At 38.4% G+C, this 25,625-nt stretch overlaps 1 protein-coding gene and 1 pseudogene across 2 annotated transcripts in view; both read right to left on the bottom strand.

Annotated features, from left to right (window-relative positions):
* LOC105238749 overlaps positions 1 to 24,705 on the bottom strand; it is a 40,245-nt pseudogene extending 15,540 nt beyond the window's left edge.
* Positions 1 to 25,625, bottom strand: part of GABRG3 (gamma-aminobutyric acid type A receptor subunit gamma3) — a 721,008-nt gene that overhangs the window by 322,849 nt on the left and 372,534 nt on the right. The window lies entirely within an intron of this gene.

The following is a 25,625-nucleotide window of genomic DNA, read 5'->3' as shown; positions in this document are numbered from 1 at the left end:
GAAGAAGCAGATGAATGAATTAATGACCTAGAAGACAAAATAATGGAAAGCAATGAAGCTGAACAAAAGATAGAAATAAGAATTATGCAAAATGGAATAACCTTAGGATACTCAGTGACCATCAAACATAATAACATTAGTATTACAGGTGTCTCAGAAGAAGAGAGAAAAAAAAAGTAGGCACAAAATTTATTGGAAGAAATAATAGCTGAAAATGTCACTAATCTGGGGAAGGAAACAGACACCCAGATCCAGGAGGCACAGAGAACTCCCATCAAAATCAACAAAAACAAGCAACGCTGAGACATATTTTAATTAAATTTGCAAAATATAGTGATAAAGAAAAAATCTTTAAAACAACAAGAAAATAGAAGTCCTTAACTTATGAGGGAAAACACATAAGGCTAGCTGGATATTTCTCAACAGAAACATAGCAATCCAAAAGGGAGTGGCATGATATATTCAAAGTGCTGAATAGGAAAAATCTGCACCCAAGAATACTTGATCCAGCAAGGCTATTGTTCAGAATAGGAGAGAAAAGAGTTTCCCAGACAAAATAATAATAATAATAATAATAATAAATAAATAAATAAGAGTTTGTGACCACTAAATCAACCCTGCAAGAAATATTACATGGGACTCTGGGTGGAAAGGAAAGATCAAAAGTGACAGTATAAAGGCAGGAAACACAAAAGCAGTAAAAATGAATATTTCTGTAAAAAATCAGTCAAGGAACTCATAAAAAGGATACAAAATAAAATAACATATACCTAAAGCATGAGGAGAAGAGGAGAAAAGAATAGGTTCAAACTTAAATGACCATCAACTTAATATAGACTGCTATTTGCAGAAGAGGTTATATACAAACCTAATGGTAACTGTATATCAAATACTATTAATAAACATGCAAAGAAAAAAGAGAAAGAAATCCAAATATATCACTAAAGAAAATTAACAAAATATGAAAGAAAGACAAGGGAGGATCAGAGAAAATCTCCAGAAACAACCACAAAACAGGCTATAAAATGGTAATAAATACATATCTAATAATAATTAATGTGCATGTGAATGGATTAAACTCTCCAATCAAAAGACATAGGATGTCAGATGGATTAAAAAAAGACCCGTCTATATATTGCCTACAAGAGACTCATTTTAGACCTAAAGACACCCGTAGATTGAAAGTGAGGAAATGGAAAAACATTTATCATGCAAATGGATGTCAAAAGAAAGCTGGAGTAGAAAAACATATATTAGACAAACTAGATTTTAAAGCAAAGACTGTAACAATAGAAAAAGAGGGCACTATATAATAATAAATGGGACAATCCAACAAGAAGATGTAACAACTGTAGATATTTATGCACTCAACGTGGGACAACCCAAATATATAAAACAACTAATGACTAATCAATAGTAAATGAAACTAATCAATAATAATATGATAATAGTAGGGGACTTTAACACCCCACTTATATCAATGGACAAATCATCTAAACAGAAAATCAACGAGGATATAATGGCTTTGAGTGACACACTGGTCCAGGCGGACTTAATAGATGTATTCATAATATTCTATCCTAAAATAGCAGAATACACATTCTTTTCAAGTACACATGGAACATTCTTCAGAACAGAGCATATATTAGGCCACAAAACAGGCCTTAACAAATGCAAGAAGATTGAAGTTATACCATCCATCTTTTTCACCACAATGCTGTGAAACTTGAAGTCAACCACAAGAAAAAATCTGGAGAGACAACAAATACATGGAGGTTAAATAGCATGCTACCAAATAATGAATGGGTCAACCAGGAAATCAAAGAAGAAATTTTAAAAATACATGTAAACAAATGAAAATGAAAACAGTCCAAAACTTTTAGGATGCAGTCAAAAAGCAAGAAAAATTTCAAATTAACAACATAACCTTACACCTAAAGGAGCTAGAGAAAGAAAAACAAATGAAGCCTAAAGCCACCAGAAAGAAGGATATCATAAACAGTAGAGTAGAAATTAATGACATAGAAACAAACAAACAAAAAACCCCAATAAAACAGATAAATGAAATCAGGAGCTGTTTTTTCTGTTATTGTTTTTTGTTTTGTTTTTTTTTAAATAATAACATTTATAAACCTCTAACCAGACTTAACAAAAGGAAAAGAGAAAGGACCCAAATAAATAAAATTAAAAATGAGAGAGGAGAAATAATAAATAACACCACAGAAAAACTCACAAAAGAATATCATGAAAACCTGTTATGCCAACAAATTGGGCAAACTGGAAGAAGAGGAAAATTCCTAGAAACATATAAATTACCAAAACTAAAACAGGAAGAAATAGAAAACTTGAGCAGACCAGCAAAGAAATAGTATCAGTAATAAAAAAACTCCCAACAAATGAAAGTCCAGGATCAGATGGCTTCCAGGTGAATTCTACCAAACATTTGAAGAAGAGTTAAATACCTATTCCAAGTAAAAAAAAAGGAAGGAAAACCCAAATTCATTCTACAAAGTCAGAACTACCCTGATACCAAAACCAGAAAATAAGGGGACTATTGGCCAATATATCTGATGAACATAGATGCAAAACTTCTCAAAAAAATACTAGCAAATTAAATCCAACAATACATTTAAAAAGATCATTCTCCATGATCAAGTGGAATTATCTCTGCGTTGCAAAGGTGGTTCAATATTCACAAATTAATCAGTGTGATACATCACAATCATTAAAGTAATTATAAGGACCATATGATCATTTCAGTAAATGCAGAAACAGCATTTGACAAAGCATAGCATCCATGCATCCATTCATGATCAAAACCCTCAATAAAGTAGGAAAGTAGGTTTAGAGGGAACATACCTCAACATAATAAAGACCATATATGAAAAACCCACATCTAATATCATCCTTAATAGGGAAAAACTAAGAATTTTTCCCCAAGGTTAGGAACAAGACACGGATATCTCCTCTCACCAATTTTATTCAACATAGTAGTGTAAGCCTTATCCACAACAGCAATCAGAAAATAAAAAGAAAGAAAAGGCATCCAAATCAACAAGGCAGAAGCAAAACTTTCACTATTCGCAGATGACATGATACTATATATAGAAAACCCAAAAGACTCCCCCCAAAACTGCTAGAACTGATACATGAATTCAGTTAAGTTGCAGGATAAAAAAATCAATGTACAGAGATATGTAGATTTTTATACACCAATAATAAAGCCACAGAAAGATAAATTAAGGAATCAGTCCCATTTACAATTGCACCAAAAACAATAACATACTTAGGAATAAGCCTAATCAAAGAGGTAAAAAATCTGTACTCTGAAAACTATAAGCACTGTGAAGGAAATTGAAGATGACCTAAAGAAATAGAAAGACATTCCATGCTCTTGGATTGAAAGAACAGATATTATTAAAATGTCAATACTATCCAAAGCAATCTGTAGATTCAATGCAATCCCTAACAAAATACCAACAGCATTTTTTCACATATTTCACTTAGCATGGTACTCTAGCTCCATCCATTCCATTGCAAATGGCAAGATTTTATATACTACCCAAAGCAATCTACAAGGAAATCCCTATCAAAAATCCAACAGCATTTTTCACAGAACTGGAACAAACAATCCTGAAATATGCAGGGAACCACAAAAGACCTTGAATAGTCAAAACAATCTTGAAAAAGCAAAGGAAAAGACATCACAATTCTGGACTTCAAGTTATATTACAAAGCTGTAGTAATCAAAACAGCATGGTACCGGCAGAAAAATAGACCTAGATAAGTAGAACAGAATACAAAACACAGAACCTGGAGTGCCTTGGTGGCTCAGTGGGTTAAGCATCTGACTTCAGCTCAGGTCATGATCTTGAGGTCCTGTGATCAAGCCGTGTGTCAGGCTCCCAGCTCAATGGGGAACGTGCTTGTCCCTCTCCCTCTGTCCCTCTTCCCACTCATTCTCTCTCTCTCAAATAAATAAATAAAATCTTAAAAAAAAAAGAAAACCCAAAAATGAACCCACAATTATATGGTCAATTAATTTTTGACAAAACAGGAAAGAATATCCAATGGGAAAAAGAACGTCTCCAACAGCTACATTTAAAAGAATGAAACTGGGCCACTTTTGTATACCATACACACAAATAAATTCAAAAGGGATTAAAGACCTAAAACCATAGGGGCACCTGGGTGGCACAGCGGTTGGGCATCTGCCTTCGGCTCAGGGCATGATCCTGGCATTATGGGATCGAGCCCCATATCAGGCTCCTCCACTATGAGCCTGCTTCTTCCTCTCCCACTCCCCCTGCTTGTGTTTCCTCTCTCGCTGGCTGTCTCTCTGTCAAATAAATTTAAAAAAATCTTTAAAAAATAAAAGACCTAACCATAAAAATCTTAGAGGAGAACACTTGCAGTAACCTATTTGACATTAGCCATAACAACTTCTTTCTAGATGTGTGTCCTGAGGCAAGGGAAACAAAAGCAAAAATAAACTATTGGTACTTCATCAAAATAAAAGGCTTCTGCACAGCAAAGGAAACAACCAACAAAACTAAAAGGCAACCTGTGGAATGGGAGAAGATATTTGCAAATGACATAGCCAGTTAATAGTATCCAAAATATATAAAGAACTTTGAAAACTCAACACCCAAAAAACAATCTAATTTAAAAATGGGCAGAAGACATGAATAGACATTTTTCCAAAGAAGAGACAGAGATTTTCAACAGACACGTGAAAGATGTTCAACATCACTCATCATCAGGAAATTGCAAATCAAAAGTACAATGAGATGTCACCTTACAGGATGACACCTTACAGGGGTCAGAACGGCTAAAATCAATAACAGAGAAACAACAGGTGTTTGGGAGGATGTGGAGAAAGGGGAACTCTCTTGCACTGTTGTTGGGAATGAGAACTGGTACAGCCACTCTGGAAAAAAGTATAGAGGTTCCTTAAAAAGTTAAAAATAGAAACTACCCTATAATCCAGCAATTGCACTACTAGGTCTTTACTCAAATAATACTAAAATACTAATTCAAAGGGATACATGTACCTTGATGTTTATAGCAGCATTATCTACAATAGTCAAACGATGGAAACAGCCCAAGTGTCCATTGACTGATGAATGGATAAAGAAAATGTGGTATATATATATATATATACAAACAGTGGAATATTACTCAGCCATAAAACAGAATCAAATCTTGCTATTTGCAATGATATGGATGGAGCTAGAGAGTATTACGGTAACTGAAATAAGTCAGTCAGAGAAAGACAAATATCATATGATCTCATTCATATGTGGAATTTAAGAAACAAATGAGCAAAGGGAGAAAAAAGTAAAAGATAGAGGCAAACCAAGAAACAGACTCTCAACTATAGAGGGACAGTGGGTGAGGGATGGGTTAACTTAGTGGTGGGATTAAGGAATGCACTTGTGATGAGCACTGGATGTTGTATGGAAGTGTTGAATCACTATATTGCACACCTGAAACTATTATTACACTGTATATTAACTAACAGGAATTTAAATAAAAGCTTAAAAAACAAATAAGCCTAACAAGTTGAGAACAGACATGATGCCCCTCACTCCTGGTTCTCTCAGTACAGATCACATACTTCATAAGATGATGACTTGAGATCCTAGCACCCTCTAAGTTCTCAGGAAATACACCACTTGATATAAGCTACGTGTCAAACATATTTATAGAGCCCTGAAGCAAAGCACTCCCTTTCACCATAACTATTTTCTTTTTTATTCAAGCTCAAAAGGTGTACATCATCTTCAATTCTACAACCTCTCCCTGGTTGCAATAAAACATGAAAATGCATAGAGTTGTCTGATTTTCTCCACTTCTGGGTCACCCAAAGAAAGGAAATGTGTTTAAATGTATAGAATGTAGTTCACCTGGTACTTAAATTTTACCCAAGTCCTCTGTTCATGCTCACGTTAAGAATAATAGCATTGTTTTGGCTGTGTTCCCAAATAATGAAAATTGATGAAGAGTGCTCTTCCACTGTCAACTCTCTCTCTCCCTCTCTTTGTCTTTGTCTCTATCTCTATCTTTTTTCCTTCCTTCCTTCCTTCCTTCCTTTCTTCCTTCCTTCCTTCCTTCCTCCCTTCCTTCCTCCCCCCTCCCTTTTCTTTCTTCCTTTTCTTTCTTTCTTTCTTTCTTTCTTTCTTTCTTTCTTTCTTTCTTTCTTTCTTTCTTTTCTTTCTTTCTCTTCTTTCTTTTCTTCCTTTCTTCCTTTCTCTTTTCTAGATAAATAAATTTTAAATTTACTTATGAATGAGTAATTTTTGAAAAATTTTAAAGAAGAAGAATGATTCAGATTTCCTGTTTTGGTAGATCATTTAGTTGAATCAGTAGAGAACAGATTTTAAATCTGAGTGTTAGTGAAAGTTTAAAGAATCACAGTATAGAGGAAAGGAAATTAATACATAAATTCAAGATGTATTTAAAATAATATGCATTTGAAAGTTATTTGCACTTATAAATGCATTGCCTTTCAGCTGTAAATTCACTCTTTACTTCCTGCTCTATGATGACAGACATGGACCCCTGTCGGCAATTCTCCTTTACAGCTGGTACAGTGTTTAAGTGTTGACAGTAGAGGACATAGGAGAGAAACTGAAAAAGGATAGGACTTCTTTTCCTAGTTTAAGTGTGCCTCTCTTGGCTTTTTCTTCTGCTGCTATACAGTGTACACTCAGAGGATGCTGTCCCTTTGTGAATTTGTAGCCCCATTTCTTGCCTGCTTATCTCAGTAGAGACACTGTACACCCCAGCTTTTGTGCTAACTATTCAGTGACCAGTTCCTCATGCCTTATCCTCCTCCACAAATCCATCCATGTGCCTGGGTCTACCTGCACCCCCCTTGTCAAGAAGCATCTGACACAGATACCACATACCTCAGGCCTCACATCACACAGCCATTGGGCAGCTCCTGAACCCCTGACTTCCTCTCTGGGCCTTCCAATCAGGCTTCATCACCTATACCCACAGGGTTGTTTCCTGCTTGAAAACACCAGCCAAGTTTTTTTACCCATTTGGACTCTGACCAGGTGCCTCCTGCTTGCTTGCCAACCATAAACCAGCTCTGGCCCCGGTCAGCCCAGAGAATTTTCCACCATCTGGTGAGCTGCCACCACACCTGCTCCAACAAGGTCCTGGTGTAAATCCTTAGAAGAAGACCTGCTTCCGGTTTGCTTCTTCTTTGGATTCTCTCTCTCAGCCTTAGGTCTTTTGTTTGTTTGTTTGTTTGTTTGTTTGTTTTAATAGATTTTACTTTTTGGAACAGTTTTAGCTTCACAGCAAAACTGAGCCAAAATTACAGAGATTTCCCATGTTTCTTCTTGTTTGAGATGTGATTTTAAAATTTGTTGATGGGCAATATTCTTTAATAAGAGCAGCATATGTTCTCATTAATGAGCTCACAACCTACTTAGGCCAATAGTATCCTCCAAATGAGGCATTACATGGGCTGCATCACCTTGAGTTGCTAATATAAATAGTTGACCTTAGCCAGCTACCTACACAGAATAAATATATATTAAGCACCTACTGTGAACAGGTATTTAGTAGCTCACAGAAAACATGATCCCTAACCTCCAAAACTCAAAAAGCTCATTTGTTTGTTTGTTTGTTTTTTAATAATGACTAAGTATACAGAAAGAGCAGTTTATAACCAAAATGCATTGATAGTCTTTCCTCCCAATTACATTCTGGCTTCATTGGTCCAGCAAGGGAAGTTACTTGGTTTACACATTTCCTATTTTCATCTTTTCATGCTGTTAAAGTGACAACAGAACATTTTCCCCAGACATTCTTTCAGTCATAACTGAAGACCACAGGGTCTTTTCCACTCCATGATCTTCTTACACCAATTACACAGGTATATCAGTGGACAAGTGAGATAAAGCACAGCAGCTTTTCCTAAATAATGAAAAAGCCAAGCTCTTAATCCATATTTCTCCTCCTTTCTCATATTTATCTACGAAGGTCAGATAAGTTAGTGGCACCATGCAAACTATCATTGGACAGTTGAAAGGGCAGGAAAATTTAAAGGAGAAAAAGACAAGTTTTATAGTAGACAGGCAGGGAATTCAAAATATTTTTTGTAGAAGTTCTGTGTTCACAGTTCACTATATTTTGCTGTTGCTCACTGAGTGCACCCACCTTGGCATGGCTCAATAATCCTAGAACTGTCTACACACCCTTGCTGAGATGCACTTTAACCCCTAAGCAGAGTAGGAAACAGTGTGAAGCTTGCTAAGAGCCCTGCCACAGGGAAAAAGCAGGTGAGTGAAGAGTGCTGCTTTCTGTCCATAGCTCATCTGATACAGACAGAATCCTCTGAATCAAGATCTAGAAGGCAGACTCCCTCTTTTGGTTCACTCAGAGGAACAAAGGCAAAGAGAAGGGGAAGGGAAGCTCCAAGTATTCCTACTATCATTTAACAAGCTGTTTACAAATGACTTCCACAATGCTTTGATAAAGAATGTGACATGTTCTCCTTTGAAAAATGCATCCTTTCCCAGGAATCCCCTGAGATTTACATTTCCAAGTTCTTTTTCTGTCTGGAATGTTTGGGGAAATGGAGGCAGTAGCTGTGTCATGTCCTGCATGCAGGTTCATGTCTTTCAATCATCCACTGAGGAGGTAGTGTTCAGAGTATGGGTGAAAGTGGTAGAGAATACATTTCTAGAATGCCCAACATGGATCATTTGCCTTGACATTGGTTCTATTTAGCTGATAACCGCCCAGGTAAAGGCTGGTCTGGTAGAGAAAAGCTTAGATTTGGGGAAGCAAGAGTTGACTTTATCAACCATACACTAGCTGTATGACCTTGAACCTGAATTTTTATTATTTATGTAAGACTCAGTTTTCTCATCTGTAAAAAGGGTGTTGGCAGGTGGGAATGGGGTTCAAAATGTGCTTCCCTGCACACTGACAGGAAACACATGCACAAAAGAGGACCTGTCACTGCTCTCTGGCCACAGCTTGGTGCTGGGTGTGGCATCAGCCCAGAGAGAGAACTGGATGTACACTTTGCTGTAACTCAGCAGCAGCAGGACCCAGACACACTGACACTGAGATTTACTAACTGGCATTTATTCCTCTTCCAAATTAATTGCCTTGGGAGAATGGAGCATTGCCTCTCAAAACTCTGAAAATCAGCCAACATTCTCAGACATTTCATTCATCACTGTAGCAGCAGTGACATTTCCCTAATAATTTCTCTAGTTCCAATATGGTTACAAGTTGACATAAGTGTCAAAGATAAAAAGTACTCTGTGTGTGTGTGTGTGTGTGTGTGTGTGTGTGTGTGTGTGTGCCTTAAATGGTTTACTGGGGAAAAGCCACACTGAAGCAAAATACATCTCATATCTTGTCCTCTACCAATAACAATAAAAATAATAGTGATAATAATAATAATCAAGAGCACAAACTCAATAGCTATTGGGCTTGATTCAAACCCCTGGTGATGTAGTAGATGACCTCATTGCTCTTGCTGGATTTCCATAGCTGTGAAAGTCATTGGGAAACACAGGGCCTCCCAGGGTCACTGTAAGGATCAAATGGGGTGATAATTGTAAAAGCTCAGAACAGTGCCTGGCACATACTAAGTCCACCTACATAGGTGTTAAGGGTAAACTCAGGATTCCCATGTTCCAGCATGGAGGTCCGTGCTTAACATTAAGCCACAATCCCTCTACCCCAGCCTGTGAGTAGGTCTGAGCAGGGAAGAGGCCAGGGCTTCCCTGATACTCAGCATGGCTCATACCATAATTTTAAAGTTCAAGAAAGTTTTTAAAACTTTATTTTAGAGAATATATGTATTAGATAAAACAACAAGAACACACAAAGAAAATAGATATTTCACTGTTTCTATTCCCTCACATAGTGCTTACAATCAAGATTTTGTTAGGGGAAAAATTTTAAAGGCAAATAACTTTTTTTCTATAAAAAATGGAAACAACTATTAAATGTCTCTCCTGCCCCCACCACACTGATTAAATTTCTTCTGGAAAGCCAAATATAGAAATAGAAACAAAAATCCTGAACTGGAGGGTAAATACTCAAGTGGATTGTTGACATAGGTAACTGTTCATTAGTTTAAGGCATCACTTAAGCATTTTGAAGTCTTCCTCTTCATTTCTGCATTACAGTGTTCCAGCTGTCCTGTCCTGTTTTCCAGAGCAGAAATGTTTGCATCTTTGAGCTTCTGTTCCTAAGAATTCATTTTAAAAAAGAAAATACTGTACAAAAATATGTAAACATACATAAAATACAAAAATACATAAAAATGTAGGGAAGCAGTCCTTTCTTCACAGCCAAGCAGTCTCTGCTTTGCCTGGTTTCTTTTGTGTACTCTCCAGGTTTTGTTTGCCCCAAGAGTAAGACAACACTTGTGGGATAATGTTGGACAAAACATTAAAAAAAAAAATCTGTCTACAATAAACAAAGGAAGTAATGACCTTGTGATTAGATTCCCAGTTGTTGCTGCTGAAGCCTTGGTTCCATCTTTGTTGACATCAGCTTTTGCTTCCTGCAAGATGTAAGAAACATGAAGGTTTTCTGACCTTGTTATTTTTGCAGAATTTGCTTTTGATGGATGGAGCATCTTGGCAACACCAACAACTTTCAGCGGCTCCTTCAAATCAGTTTGTGCTATGGCTGTGCACTTGGGCAGAATCAGCTGCATGCTCTTGATGCCATGGTGCTCACATCAGCTGTCTATGGTATTGGTGCTGATGTGGAGGTAATGGCCAAGGATGGGGGTGGAGGTCTTGGTTGGCAGAGTGGTCAGCCTGCTGGTGCTTTCCCCATGATATGGTAGTTCGATGAAGTTGTACCATAAATCACTGGGGGTGCTTTTGACCCCCACCAGAATACAGAAAGCTGGACTAGTACTGACACTGATAAGACTTTCCATCAGCTACCAAAAATGTACTTTCTTTGTATTCTCAGATTGAAACCTTGATTTTCTTCTTTTTAATAATAATTTTTTATTATGTTATGCTACTCACCATACAGTATATCCTTAGTTTCTGATGTAATGTTCCATGATTCGTTATTTGCATATAACACCCAGTGCACCATGCAGTACGTGCCCTCCTTAATACCCATCACCAGCCTATTCCAGTCCCCCACTCTCCTCCCCTCTGAATCCCTCAGTTTGTTTCCCAGAGTACACAGTCTCTCATGGTTCATTCCCCCTTCTGTTTACCCCCCCTTCATTCTTCCCTTCCTTCTCCTACCGATCTTCCTATTTCTTACGTTCCATAAATGAGTGAAACCATATGATAAGTGTCTTTCTCTGCTTGACTTATTTCACTTAGCATAATCTCCTCCAGTTCCATCCATGTTACTGCAAATGTTGTGCAATCGTTCTTTCTGATGGCTGAGTAATATTCCATTGTATATATGGACCACATGTTCTTAATCCAGTCATCTGTTGAAGGGCATCTCGGCTCCTTCCACAATTTAGCTATTGTAGACAATGCTGCTATGAACACTGGGGGGCATATGGCCCTTCTCTTCACTATGTCTTGTATCTTTGGGGTAAATACCCAGTAGTGCAATGACTGGATCATAGGGTAGCTCAATTTTTAACTTTTTAAGGGACCTCCTTGATTTTCTTAAACCTTAAATTACACCTCACAGACAAGACCCAGTCCAGTGAGCATGTCATTGATATGGTCTGGTGAAAGGAAACTGGCTATTATATTGCTGGCTTCATTTTTAACACAGTCACAGAGCTTGGTGTCTGCAGACAATCCTATACAGAAATGTGTGCATTGTTGGGTAGATTCTTCTGACTAGGAGAAGTCAAGCCCATTAGGAAAAGCTAATAACTAGTGAGGGTTTGGCTTTTTTCTTTTCCCTAGAAAGACTTCCCTGTGCAGAGTGTGTCTACTATAGTTGCACATCATTGGGAAATCAACAGAAAGAGGGAAAATGTGCAAACATCTCTCACACTTGTTTCTGCCATCCCAATCCCATTGATATTGACATCCTTGACTAAACCAACTAGAAATCTCTAAACAGAGTGCCTCTAGTCCCTTTCCATCATTTAGTAACTTGCTGCTATTCTCACCTTACAGGTGGGAGGAGGGAGGATTAAAGAGGTTTAGAGAAATGTTACTACTGCTGATCAGAGAAATTACTGATTGTGTTCTCTTCTAGGATTTTTATGGTCTCACACTTAGGCCTTTAATCCATTTTGAATTTAGTTTTGTGTATGATGTAAGAAAGTTTTCCAGTTTCATTCTTTTGCATGTAGCTAACCAGTTTTCCCAAAACCATTTATTGAAGGTACTGTTTTTTTCCCCATTGCGTATTCTTTCTTTCTTCCTCTGTTGAAGATTAATTGACCATATAATTATGGGTTTATTTCTAGGTTTATTCTGATCTATTGATGTATTTGTGCCATTACCATTCTGTTTTGATTATCACAGCTTTGTAGTATATCTTGATATCTGGGATTGTGATACCTCCAGTTTTATTTTTCTTTTTCAAGATTGCTTTGGCTATTCAAGGTCTTTTGTGGTTCCACACAAATTTTAGGATTGTTTGTTCCGGTTCTATAAAAAATGCTATTGGAATTTTGATAGGGATTTTATTAAATCTGTAGATTGCTTTGGGTAGTATATAAAATCTTGCCATTTGTAATGGCATGGATGGAGCTAGACAGTATAATACTAAGCAAAATACATCAGTCAGAGAAAGACAAATACCATATAATTTCACTCATATGTGGAATTTAAGAAACAAAACAAACAAGCAAAGAAAAAAAAAAGAGAGAGAGAAACAAAGAAATAGACTCTTAACTATGGAGAACAAACTGATCTTTACCAGAGGGGAGGAGGAGGGGGAGATGGGTTAAATAGGTGATGGGGATTAAGGAGTACACTTGTCCTGATAAGCACTAGGTAATATATGGAATTGTTGAATCACTATATTGTGCCCCTGAAACTAATATAACACTGTATTAAAGCAAAAACTTAATAAATAAAAAAGAATAAAGGGGTTTAAAGAGGTAAGGGAAGTTCCTTGATGTTCTATAGTGAGTGAGCAGGCAGCTGGGATTCCAGACCAGAAAGCCTTGCTTCATGTCCTTGACCCATCCCTCACGAAATCTGCTCCCAATACTCTATTACCACAGGGTTCTTCATAGTAATAAGGATCAGATGACTCCCTCCTGACTTTTAGGGGAGCCCTGGGCAGTGGCTCCCATTGTATGCACAGTCACTTATTTAATCTTCAGTGACAGATGAGGTAGGCATTATTATTCTGATTTCATAGATGAGAAAACTAAGGTTCAGAAGGGTTAGACAATATGAAAACACCTAAACAGTGTAAGTGATGAAAGTGGGAAGAGATCTCACCCCTTTTCCACTTTGCTTTTTTATAGGCACGCAGTGTTTGGAATGGGCAGATGGCCCCTGTGTATATTTCAGTGCAAGAGTCACAAATCACACTCTTCTCCATGTGATCCAGCATGAATACAGGCACACCCACAGACCATTTGCTGCAAACACTTTAGATCAAGAGAAGTGGTCTTGCTGCTATATGATAGGATCTGCGGGATGTTAAAAGATCACATTCTCTGGCACCTCCTTGACCTTCCTACCACTGTATCATCCTCCCTCTCTCCATCTGTTGTAGGTCATTTGGGAAAAAGGCAATATATCTCCAGGGATTCACTGTAATTGCGTTGGCTACAGTGGGACCACATGAAACAAAGAGCTTCTGTAAAGCAAAGGAAACAATTGACAAAATGGAAACCAATCTACAAAATGGGAGAAAATATTAGCAAACCATATATGTGATAAGAGGTTAATATCCAAAATATAAAAAGAGCTTACACAACTCAGTAGGGGAAAAAATAATGTGATTAAAAAATGGTCAAAGAACCTGAGTAGACATTTTTTCAAAGAAGACATAGAGATGGCCAACAGGTACATGAAAAATGCTCAGTATCACTAATCATCAGGGAAATGCAAATCAAAAAGACAATGATATGTCACCTCACAGCTATCAGAATGGCTATTATCAAAAAGAAAACAGTATTAGGCTAGGATGTGGAGAAAAGGGAACCCCTTTGCCCTGTTGGTGGGAATGTCAACCAGTTCTACCTCTATGGAAAACATTACAGAGGTTTCTCAGAAAATTAAGAATAAAACTACCTTACAATCCAGCAATTCCACTTCTGGATTTCAAAGGAAATGAAATCAGGATCTCAAAGAGATCTGCACACTTATGCTCATTTTAACATTATTCATAACATCTAAGACATGGAAACAACTTAAGTGTCCATCAATGGATGAATAAAGTAGTTGTGATACACACACACACACACACGGAATGTTATTCAGTCTTAAAAAAGCAAGAAATCCTGCCATTTATGACAACATGGATGGTTCTTGAGGGCATTGTCCTAGGTGAAATAAACCAGACACAGAAAGACAAAGAGTGTGTGATCTCACTTATGTGTGGAACCTAAAATAGTCAAACAAGGGGGCGCCTGGGTGGCTTAGTCGTTAAGTGTCTGCCTTCGGCTCAGGTCATGATCCCAGCATTCTGGGATCGAGCCCTGCATAGGGCTCCCTGCTCAGCAGGAAGTCTGCTTCTTCCTCTCCCACTCCCCCTGCTTGTGTTCCCTCTCTCGCTGCCTCTCTCTCTGTCAAATAAATAAATAAAATCTTAAAAAAAATAGTCAAACACATAGCAGAGAGTAGAAAGATGGTTTCCAGAGGCTGAAAGGAGGGGGAAATAAGGAGGTAATGGTCAAAGGGCACAAAGTTTCAGTTATGCAAGATAAATAACTTCTGGAGATCCACTCTACAGCATGGTGCCTATAACTAACAATACTTTACTATCTACATAAAATCTGCTAAGAGGGTAGATCTTATGTTAAGCGTGGTTTTCAAAAAAAATGAAAAAAAATAGGGGTGCCTGGGTGGCTCATTCGTTAAGTGACTGCCTTCAGCTCAGGGTGTGATCTCGGAGTTTTGGGATCGAGCCCCACGTCGGACTCTTCCACTGGGAGCCTGCTTCTTCCTCTCCCACTCCCCCTGCTCATGTTCCCTCTCTAGCTGTCTGTTTCTCTCTCTGTCAAATAAATAAATACAAATCTTTAAAAATAATAGTAAAGGGATATGATGGATATATTTATGGATATATTTATGGCCTTGATTTGGTGATGATTTCATGGGTACATGTTTACTCCCAAACTTATTGAGTTGTACACATTAAATATGTACAGCTTTTTACATGTCAATCATACCTCAATAAAGTGATTTAAAAAAATAAAAGTGGCAGAATGTCATTATGAAAGAAAAAAAAAGAAGGAAAAAAGAAAAAAAAAAGAGCACAGCCTTCAAAGTCACAACTCTTCTCTTGCAGTGAAGCATTCTTTGTTCTGCCATGATCAGGTCCTTAACCTCTTTGAACATCTTGCTTTACCTAAAGCTAGACTAAAAATAACCCATATTCAAGACTGGACAGTGGAGCAACAGCAAACATGTGTAGCAGTAGTTTACCACTTTTAATGAATTTCCACCACATTGAGGGTGACAGTTTCATGGAGGAAATCCCAAAACCCTGTTCTTTCTGTTGTGGATACCATCACCATCATTGTACCATGCCCAGTCATAACCATCTGCTGTTTAACCCTCCCACCCCTCCCCAAGGTATGCGTGTCTACAGCAATTGGGAAGGCAGGGACAGAACAGAACTGCAGAGGCCAGAGATCCAGGAACATGTGGGAAATCTAGCTGTCTGGCAAGTGTGGGGTAAGCACCTGAGGAGTATGGGGCTGGCAAAGAGAAGGTGGCAAAGTCTGCCTCACCCACCACACAGGCCTGCCTGGTGTGGTCCTTGATGGGAAACCTGGTTGCCAGGGTGCTATCTTGATTCTCACTGAAAGGTTTAGGCTGTTGGACTCAGTTGTGTCTCCCAGACATGCTACAGAGCTCACTCTAGCTGCATCCAAATTAAGTAGATTCAAGGAGATGCTGGAGCATTTGAGACCTTGGAATCCATATATTTGGTAGGATGGGAAGGTGGGAACTTCCTCTTAGTATCAGTCAGGGTTCTCCAAAGAAGCAAGAACCAATAGGATAGACAGATACAGATAGGCATAGGCGTAAGAGAAGACTTATTACAGGAATTGGTTCAGGCAGTTATAGAGGCCAAGAAGTCCCATGATCTGTTATCTGTAAGTTGAAGACTCAGAAAAGCTGGTGGTGAAGGGATACATTGGAGAAATTGCAGATTCAGTTCCAGATCACTGCAATAAAGTGAGTATCATGATAAAGCTAGTCAGATGAGTTTTTTGGTTTCCCAGTATTTATACTAACTGCACTTTATGAAGTGTGCAGTAGTATTATGTCCAAAAAAACTCAATGTACATAACTTAATTTAAAATACTTTATTGCTAACAAATGCTACCATCATCTGAGCTTCCAGTGAATCATAATCGCTGAGCACGGAGCACCATAACAAATACAATAATAATGAAAATTTTGAAATATTTTGAGAATTATGAAAATACTCACAGAGACAGGCAATGACCAAATGCTGTTGGTAAAAATGGCATGGATAGACTTGTTCAATGCAGGGTTGCCAAAAACCTTCTATTTGTGAAAAAAAAAAAAAAACACAATAGCTGTGAAACACAATAAGTGAAGGGAAATAAAATGAGGTATGCCTATGTAAGTCTGAGTCCATAGGCCTGACAATTGGGGGCTAAGTCATTTAAGTCCCAGTCTGAGTCTGAAGGCCTCAGAACCAGAAGGAGCAATGTCTGAGGGCAGGAGAAGATGGATGTCCTAGCCCCACTAAGATAGCAAGTTTCATATTTCTCTGCCTTGTTGTTCTATTTGAACTTTCAGTGGATTGTATGATGCCCACCAGCATTGATGAGGGTAATCTTTTTTAGTGTACCAGTTAAATGTTAGTCTCTCTTCTGGAGACACCCTCAGAGACACACACAGAAATAATGTTTTACCAGTTATCCAAGCAACCCACAGCATAGTCAAATTGACACATAAAATTAACTACCACTCTCCCCTTGGATGATGGGTTTCTTTTTGGAAGTCTCACACCTGAGCTTTTGCTTCAGTGGACACAGGACAACTGCTGGCATTTCATACCATCTGCTATTTGGTGATTAATTCCTCCAACAGAGAAAAAGAACTTTCAAGGAGCTGCGTGATTCCTTTCCTGCCAAAGCAAAAGGGATGGGAGACAGCCCCACCTGCCAGGATGCTCTACCTGGCAGAAGGCCTACCTCATTAATGCATTTGGGCAGCATTCAGGAAGCAAGCAATTTTGACTCAGCTTATTTTAAGACACACACTGGTTATAAAAGCATTTGGATAAGCCAAGAGTACTTAGTTCCCTCTCCAGGTCACGTCAACAAAGGCTTAGAATAAAATACTTTTGGCTGTACTCTGGCTGCTGCACACATAGGAAAAAAGAAGGTATTAGTGACTCCTAAAAATAAGTCTTTCCTGTTTGTTTGTACATCTGCACAGCCAATCAGATGTTGCTAGAGTCTGACAGTCATGAGGCTAAGTGAAGTCTTCCAGTCCTGCTCAGCCTGCCTTCCTGCCTTGAAAGGATACAATTCAACTGACCATGAGATGCAGATGGTGCTCTCCCTCTAGGTTCTGAGACCTAACTTGGAGCATGAACCTCCTGGATGCCTTTAGAATCTTTTTCTAAGTTAACATTCCTCAGGGATCTTATGGCCATGAAGGGATGCGAACCAGTGTCCGAATCAAATTCAGTAGCAATGAATTTAGCTTCATAGCCACAGAACTGGGGAATTTGATCAGCCAGAACTGGTTTTCATTGCCCTTTGATTTTTTTGTATCTCATCATGGAAGGTATGTATTAAGAGGAAAATAGAAGGGATGCCTGGTGGAATTACTAAAGGAAATTTTTTAATCAAACTGTCTTTTTTTGCTATTAAATTATATGAGTTCTTTATATATTTTGGATATTAGTCCTTTACCATATATATGATTTGCAAATATCACATTCAGTAAGTTGCTTTTTCATCTTATTTGGTTCCCTTTGCTGTGCAAAAGCCTTTTAATATGATGCGGCCCCAGTTATTTATTTTTGTTTTTGTTAGTTTGAGTTTTGGTGTCAGATTCAAAATATCATTACCAAGACCTATGTCAGGGAACTTACAGCTTATGTTTTCTTCTAAGAGTTTTATGGTTTCAGGTCTTATATGTAAGTCTTCAATCAATTTTGAGTTAATTTTTGTGTACATGTAAATGGTCAACTTTCATTTTTTGTGTGTGTGCTTATGGCTGTCCAGTTTTCTCAGCACCATTTATTGAAGAGACTTCCCTCATTGTATATTTTTGGCTCCTTTGTCATTGATTAATTGAGCTTATATGCATGGGTTTACTTATGGGCTTTCGATTCTGTTCCATTGACCTGTGTCTGTTTTTTCCAAAAGCCTTTGGAATTTTGATAGAGATTGCACTGAATCTTTGCTTTGAGTAGTATGGACATTTTATTTCTATTTTTTAATTTTTTTATTATATAATGTTAGTCACAATACAGTACATCCCTGGCTTCTGATGTAAAGTTCAATGATTCATTTGTTGCGTATAACAATCACTGCACCATGCAATACGTGCCCTCTTTACTACCCGTCATCAGTCTATCCCATTCCCCCAACCCCCTCCCCTCTGAAGCTCTCAGTTTGTTTCTCAGAGTCCATAGTCTCTCATGCTTCATTCCCCCTTCTGATTACCCCCCTTTCTTTATCCCTTTCTTCTCCTACCAATCTTCCTAGTACTTATGTTCCATAGATGAGAGAAATCATATAATAATTCTTTCTCTGCATGACTTATTTCACTTAGCATTATCTCCTCCAGTGCCATTCATGTTGCAGCAAATGTTGAGAAATCATTCTTTTTGATAGCTGAGTAATATTCCATTGTGTATATGGACCACATCTTCTTAATCCAGTCATCTGTTAGGGCATCTCGGCTCCTTCCACGATTTAGCTATAGTGGACAATGCTGCTATGAACATTGGGGTGCATATGGCCCTTCTCTTCACTACGTCTGTATCTTTGGGGTAAATACCAAGTAGAGCAATGGCTGGGTCATAGGGTAGCTCAATTTTTAACTTTTTAAGGGACCTCCACACTGTTTTCCAGAGTGGCTGTACCAACTTGCATTCCCACCAACAATGTAGGAGGGATCCTCTTTCTCCTCATCCTCTCCAGCAATTGTTTCTTGCCTTGTCANTTCAGTCCCATTATTCGTGTATAGAAATGCAACTGATTTCTGAGCATTGATTTTGTATCCCGCCACATTACTGAATTGCTCTATAATTTCTAATAGTTTGGGCGTGGATTCTTTTGGGTTTTCCATATAGAGTATCATGTCATCTGCGAAGAGAGACATTTTGACTTCTTTGCCGATTTGGATACCTTTTATCCCTTTTTTGTTGTCTGATTGCTGCTGCAAGGACTTCTAGTACTATGTTGAATAGTAGTGGTGAGAGTGGGCATCTTTGTTGTGTTCCTGATCTTAAGGGAAAGGCTTCCAGCTTTTCCCCATTGAGAATGATATTTGTTGTAGGCTTTTCATAGATGGTTTTTATGAGATTGAGGAATGTACCCTCCATCCCTACAATCTGAAGGGTTTTAATCAGGAAAGGATTTTGTATTTTGTCAAATGCTTTTTCTGTATCTATTGAGAGAATCATATGATTTTTTTAAAAAAGATTTTATTTATTTATTCAACAGAGATAGAGACAGCCAGCGAGAGAGGGAACACAAGCAGGGGAAGTGGGAGAGGAAGATGCAGGCTTATAGCAGAAGAGCCTGATGTGGGGCTCGATCCCATAACTCCGGGATCATGCCCTGAGCCGAAGGCAGACACTTAACCACTGTGCCACCCAGGCCCCCCTAATTTTTGAATTTTTCTTTCTGGGTAAAATCTAAGACACTGATAGATTTGCGAATGTTGAACCACCCTTGCATCCCAGGGATGAATTCTACTTGGTCATGATGGATAATCCTTTTAATTTACTGTTGGATTCTATTAGCCAGGATCTTGTTGAGGATTTTGGCATCCATATTCATTAGGGAAATCGGTCTGTAATACTCCTTTCTGATGGGGTCTTTGCCTGGTTTGGGGATGAAGGTAATATTGGCCTCATGGAATGAGTTTGGTAGTTTTTCTTCTGTTTCTATTTTTTGAAATAGCTTCAGAAGAATAGGTATTATTTCTTCTTTGAATGTTTGGTAGAATTCCCCAGGAAAACCGTCCGGCCCTGCAATTTTGTTTTTTGGAAGGTTGTTTATCACTGACTCAATCTCTTCACAATTATTTGGCCTGTTTAAAAAAATTAATTTCTTCCTGTTTCAGTCTTGGTAGTTTATAGGTTTCCAGGAAGGCCTCCATCTCTTCCAGATTGCTTAATTTATTGGCATAAAGCTGTTGACAAAAGTTTCTAATAATCCTTCCAATTTCATTGGTATTAGTTGTGACCTCTCCTTTTTCATTCATAATTTTATTAATTTGGGTCCTTTCTCTATTCTTTTGGATAAGTCTTGCCAGTGGTTTGTCAATTTTATTGATTCTCTCAAAAACAAGCTTCTAGTTCTGTTGATCTGCTCTATTGTACTCCTGGTTTCTAATTCATTGATGTGTCCTCTAATCTTGGTCAACTGCTTCCTTGTGCATGAATTAGGTCTGTCCCCCTGTTACTGTTCCAGCTTCTTGAGGTGAGAATATAAAAACTGCATTTTAGATTTTTCTATTCTTTTGGGTGGGGCTTGGATGGCTATGTATTTCCCCCTTAGGACTGCCTTTGCAGTATCCCATAGGTTTTGGACCGTTGTGTTTTCATTCTCGTTGGTCTCCATAAATTGTTTAAATTGATTTTTGATTTCCTGGTTTATTGAATCATTCCTGAGCAGGATGATTCTTAGTCTCCAAGTGTTTGAGTTTCTTCCAAATTTTTCCTTGTGGTTGAGTTCCAATTTCAAAGCGTTGTGGTCTGAGAATATGCAGGGAATAATTTCAGTCTTTTGTTATCAGTTGAGACCTGTTTTGTGCCCCAGAACATGGTCTATTCTTGAGAATGTTCCATGGGCATTAGAACAGAATGAGTATTCTTTGGTTCTGGGGTGTAGTGTTCTATATATATCTATGAGGTCCCACTCGTCGAGTATGGCATTCAAAGCCCTTGTTTCTTTGTCAATTTTTTTGCATGGGCGTTCTGTCTATTTCTGATAGTGGAGTGTTGAGGTCCCCTACTATTAATGTATTTTTATCTATATGTCTTTTTATTCTTGTTAAGAGTTGGCTTGTGTATCTTGCTGCTCCCCTGTTGGGGGCATATATATTTATAATTGTCATATCCACTTGTTGGATACATCCTTTAAGAATAATATTGTGCCCTTCTGTGTCTCTAACTATAGTCCTTAATTTAAAATCCAATCTGTTATGAGAATTGCTACCCCAGCTTTCTTTTGAGGTCCATTTGCGTGAAAGATGGTATTCCATCCCTTTACTTTCAGTCTGAATGTATCTTTAGGTTCAAAATGAGTCTCTTTTAGACAGCAAATGGATGGGTCATGTCTTTTTATCCAATCTGAAACCCTGTGGCATTTTATGGGGGCATTTAGGCCATTTACATTGGGACTGAATATTGATTGATATGATTTTAATGATGCCATGTTGCCAGTAAAGTCTTTGTATCGGTTGTGACTTTCTGTTCTGTGTCACTCTTGGGGGTTTTTACCTTTATAGAACCCCCCTTAATATCTCCTGTAGGGCTGGTTTTGTGGTTACGAAATTGGTCAGTTACTGGAGATTCTGGAAGGTCTTTATTTCTCCATTATTTCTGAATGACAGCCTTGCTGGATAAAGGATCCTTGGCTGCATGTTTTTCTCTGAAAGAGCTTTAAAAATGCCCCCCCCCCAACCCTTTCTCTTATTCCAGGTCTGTGTAGACAGGTCTGACGTATTTCTGATACCCTTTGCCTTGGTATGTGAGAAATTTCTTTGCCCTGGCCGCTTTCAATACTGTATCCTTGGATCTAATATTTGCGAATGCACTATGACGTGACGTGGAATAGGTTTGTCGTGGTTGAGCTTGGGAGGGGTCCTCTCTGCTTCTTGGACCTGAATGTTTGTTTCCTTTGCTAGATTAGGGAAGTTTCAGCTACAATTTGTTGAAATATCTCTTCTAGACCTCTGTTTTTCTACACCCCCTCAGGGATGCCGATGATTCTCACATTGGAACGTTTCATTGAGTCAGTAATTTCCCATAACCTACATTCTTAAGCATGGATTTTTTTAAGTCCAGATTCTATTTTAGCTTTCTCTTCTACTAACCCATCCTCCAATTCCCTGATATGTTCTTCTGCCTCATTCACCTTGGCCGTCAGAGCCTCTGGTTTTGACTGCTTTTGGCTCATAGAATTTTTAATTTCTGCCAGATTTGCTCTCATTTCCTTCCTTAGAGATTCTATATTCTCTAACATTTTCATTAATACTTTTTTCAAGTCTAAACAGCATCTTGACCATTGTTACTCTGAATTCCATTTCTGATAATTTGGTTACATCCATATCCATTAGTTCTGTGGCAGAGGCCACAGACTCATTGTCTTTTCTTGGCTGGGGGGAATTTCTCCTTCTCGTCATTCTGATGAGGAGAGGTTGTAGGGTTGTCCAGAGCCCAAATTATTGACCAGGACCCAGGCCGTTGCCCTTGTTTTATAGGGATCTTAGGGATGTGGGCTTCTTGATTTTTCAGCCTGCCTTCTGGGGGAGGGGCATGCCACGCTGATACTCAGGCAACCCTTTTTGGGTAGAGTCTCTGTGTCCCCTGCGAGGGGGATGGGGGTGGGCACACTGTGATCCGGTATTTCCAGGCTTTTGTTCTCTGGTGCCTTTCCCTGGTGGTTTGCCAGTCTCAGAACAGAGGGATTGTGGGCCGTTCTCCACTCATGACCTGTCCACTTTAACTCTGTTTCTGTTGGTGCTGCTCAACCCTGCAGCATCCCAGGATGTGCGCCCCACACCCAGCATCCCAGCCCTCACTTCCAGGGCCGGTGCGTCTCTGTCCTTTGTGTTTCTAACACCACCAGCCACCAGCCGCCAGCTGCCCCTGTGCCCTCCGGAGCTCCCAGTCTGTCTGGTTCCAGTGAGTACACTGGAGCTCCATTTCAATCTGGTGGCGCACATTCCCCGGCTCACAGTCTCAGTCTGATCTCTCGGGGGTGCCGGTCTGTGAGTTCGCCTGCTCCCCCGTGCAGGTGGCTACTGCATCCCGGAACCAGAACACGGTGACTCCCTCCTCCTTCCGTTTGTCTTCTGATATCTGTGCGCGGTTTCATGGCTCCCCGTTTCGTACCTCAATACTCATTGCTGGAGATGTTCATTTATAGAGATCCAGATGTATCTTCCTGGGTCTAAGGCTGATTCCGAGGATGTTCAGCTGGTCTGGGACCAGCTGAAAAAGGGGTCCCCTACTCCTCTGCCATCTTAACTCCCTCCTAGTATGGACATTTTAACAATAGTGATTCTTTCAGTCCATGAGCATGGAATATTTTTCCATTTATTTTTGCCTTCTTCAATTTATTTCATTAATGTCTTATAGTTTTCAAAATACAAATCTTTGGTTAAATTTACACCTAGGTATTTACGTAAATTACCTAAACAGGCAGCAAAATAAGAAAGAGGAATTAAGAACATTATTGATGTTAAGCAAAACACACAGTTTTAAAGGAGATGAATAGCTGGTTTGAAAACCTCTGGGAGAGTCTAAGACTGTGCTTTCCAACAGCAGTTAGCCATGAGCTGTAGGTAAACTACTGAGTATTTGAAATGTGACTACTCCAAACTAAAAAGTGAGGCTAGCTTAAAATACACATTGTATATTGAAGACACTATGAAACTATCACATACTAATTTATTAAAACATCTATTTTTCATATTGATTACATGTTTAAATGATGATATTTTTGATAAATTTTGTTAAATAAAATATTATTATATTTAATTTCATGTTTCTTTTAACTTTTTAAAATGTGAGTCCTAGAGGGGTTTCTGGGTGGTTCAGTTGGTTGTGTCCAACTCTTGATCTCAGCTTCAGTCTTGATCTTAGGGTCATGATTTCAAGACCCACATTGGGCTCCACACTGAACATGAAGCCCACTTAAAAAAAAGATGTGACTCCTAGAAAATTTACAATTACACCCTTGGTTTGCATTATATTTCTGTTAGATAGTATAATAAAAGAAGAAAAAGGAGTGTTAATTGAAAATAAACACTTTGGAAAATGAAGAGACCACGATGCTACTCAGAGAAAACAGTTACACAGCTTAAAAGAAATGTAAAACAGAGGAAAAAAAGAATACAGAGATTGTGCCATTGCATATCCAGCTCATGGATATATTTTATTTGGTCAGTAGAGTTTTAACATCCGAAATGTTTTAATGATACATTTAATTTTAAATGAATTTATTGTCAACTTCTAAAAATATTGGAGAATTTCATATAAAAATTCAGATCTCCTGTTTGAAAAATAAAAATACCTGGCAAAGTCCTTCCTGTGTTCCATCAGAGTAAGATCTGGCCAACATTGAAAGTGGTTCTCTCATAGGAAATTTATGTACTCTGCCATAATCTCCGCCATGACCTGTTGTATGTTGGAGCCTGAAATTAAATGTTGGCTGCTATTTACTAGTCAAGCATGTAGTCATGTTTCTTGCTGTATACTTAAGAGGAAAAAAAATACATATAGTAACCAGAATCATTCACTGAAATTCTCAGTGTGGCTCTGTTTTGTTTTGGTTTGGTTTGGTTTGCTGTTGTAGTTGTTTCATTTTTCTTTGTTCATTGTATTTGAAACCCCTATCCTATGGTATAGGAGAGGATGGTGCAGAGCAAGGAAGGGCTAAGAGTAAATCTTAACATTCGTATAGTCATAATAAATTAAAAAAAAAAATGAGTACATGCAAAGACTTAGGAAATCTGCGGTGTAGTTGATAATACTGTGTCAATCAATTTCTTGGCTTCAATAATGCACTGTAATCATTAATTGGTCACCATCAGGGGAAGCAAAATATGAATCTCTGTGCTACTTTTGCAACTTCTTATGATTCTATATTTAGAAATAAACGTTATGGTGTGCCTGGGTGGCTCAGTCAGTTAAGCATCTGCCTTCGGCTCAGGTCATGATCCCAGGGGTCCTGGGACTGAGCCCCATGTAGGGCTTTCTGCTTAGCAGGAGCCTGCTTCTCCTCTCACACCTTTGCCTGCTGCTCCCCCCTGCTTGTGCACTCTCTCTCCCTGTCAAATAAATAAAGAAAATCTTTTAAAAAATTTAAAAAAATAAAAATAAAAGTTATTTCAAACTTGTAAAAAAACAAAACAACAACAAAAAAGAACACAAGTTTCTTGGAGTTAGGAGCACTTGATAAGGAAAAATAGAAACAGAAATTTCTGACATACCAGACTACACGGGGAAAATAATATTGAAAGATGATCAAAGATAACTATTTCTGTGGGTCCTAATATATCTTTTCAATTTATCTTCATAAGAACAACTTAAAA

This window comes from Ailuropoda melanoleuca, chromosome 9 (assembly GCF_002007445.2).
Source record: "Ailuropoda melanoleuca isolate Jingjing chromosome 9, ASM200744v2, whole genome shotgun sequence".
Taxonomy (NCBI): Eukaryota; Metazoa; Chordata; class Mammalia; order Carnivora; family Ursidae; genus Ailuropoda; species Ailuropoda melanoleuca.
Note: the sequence above shows the minus strand (reverse complement) of the source record. Positions and strands in the feature narration are given on the sequence as shown.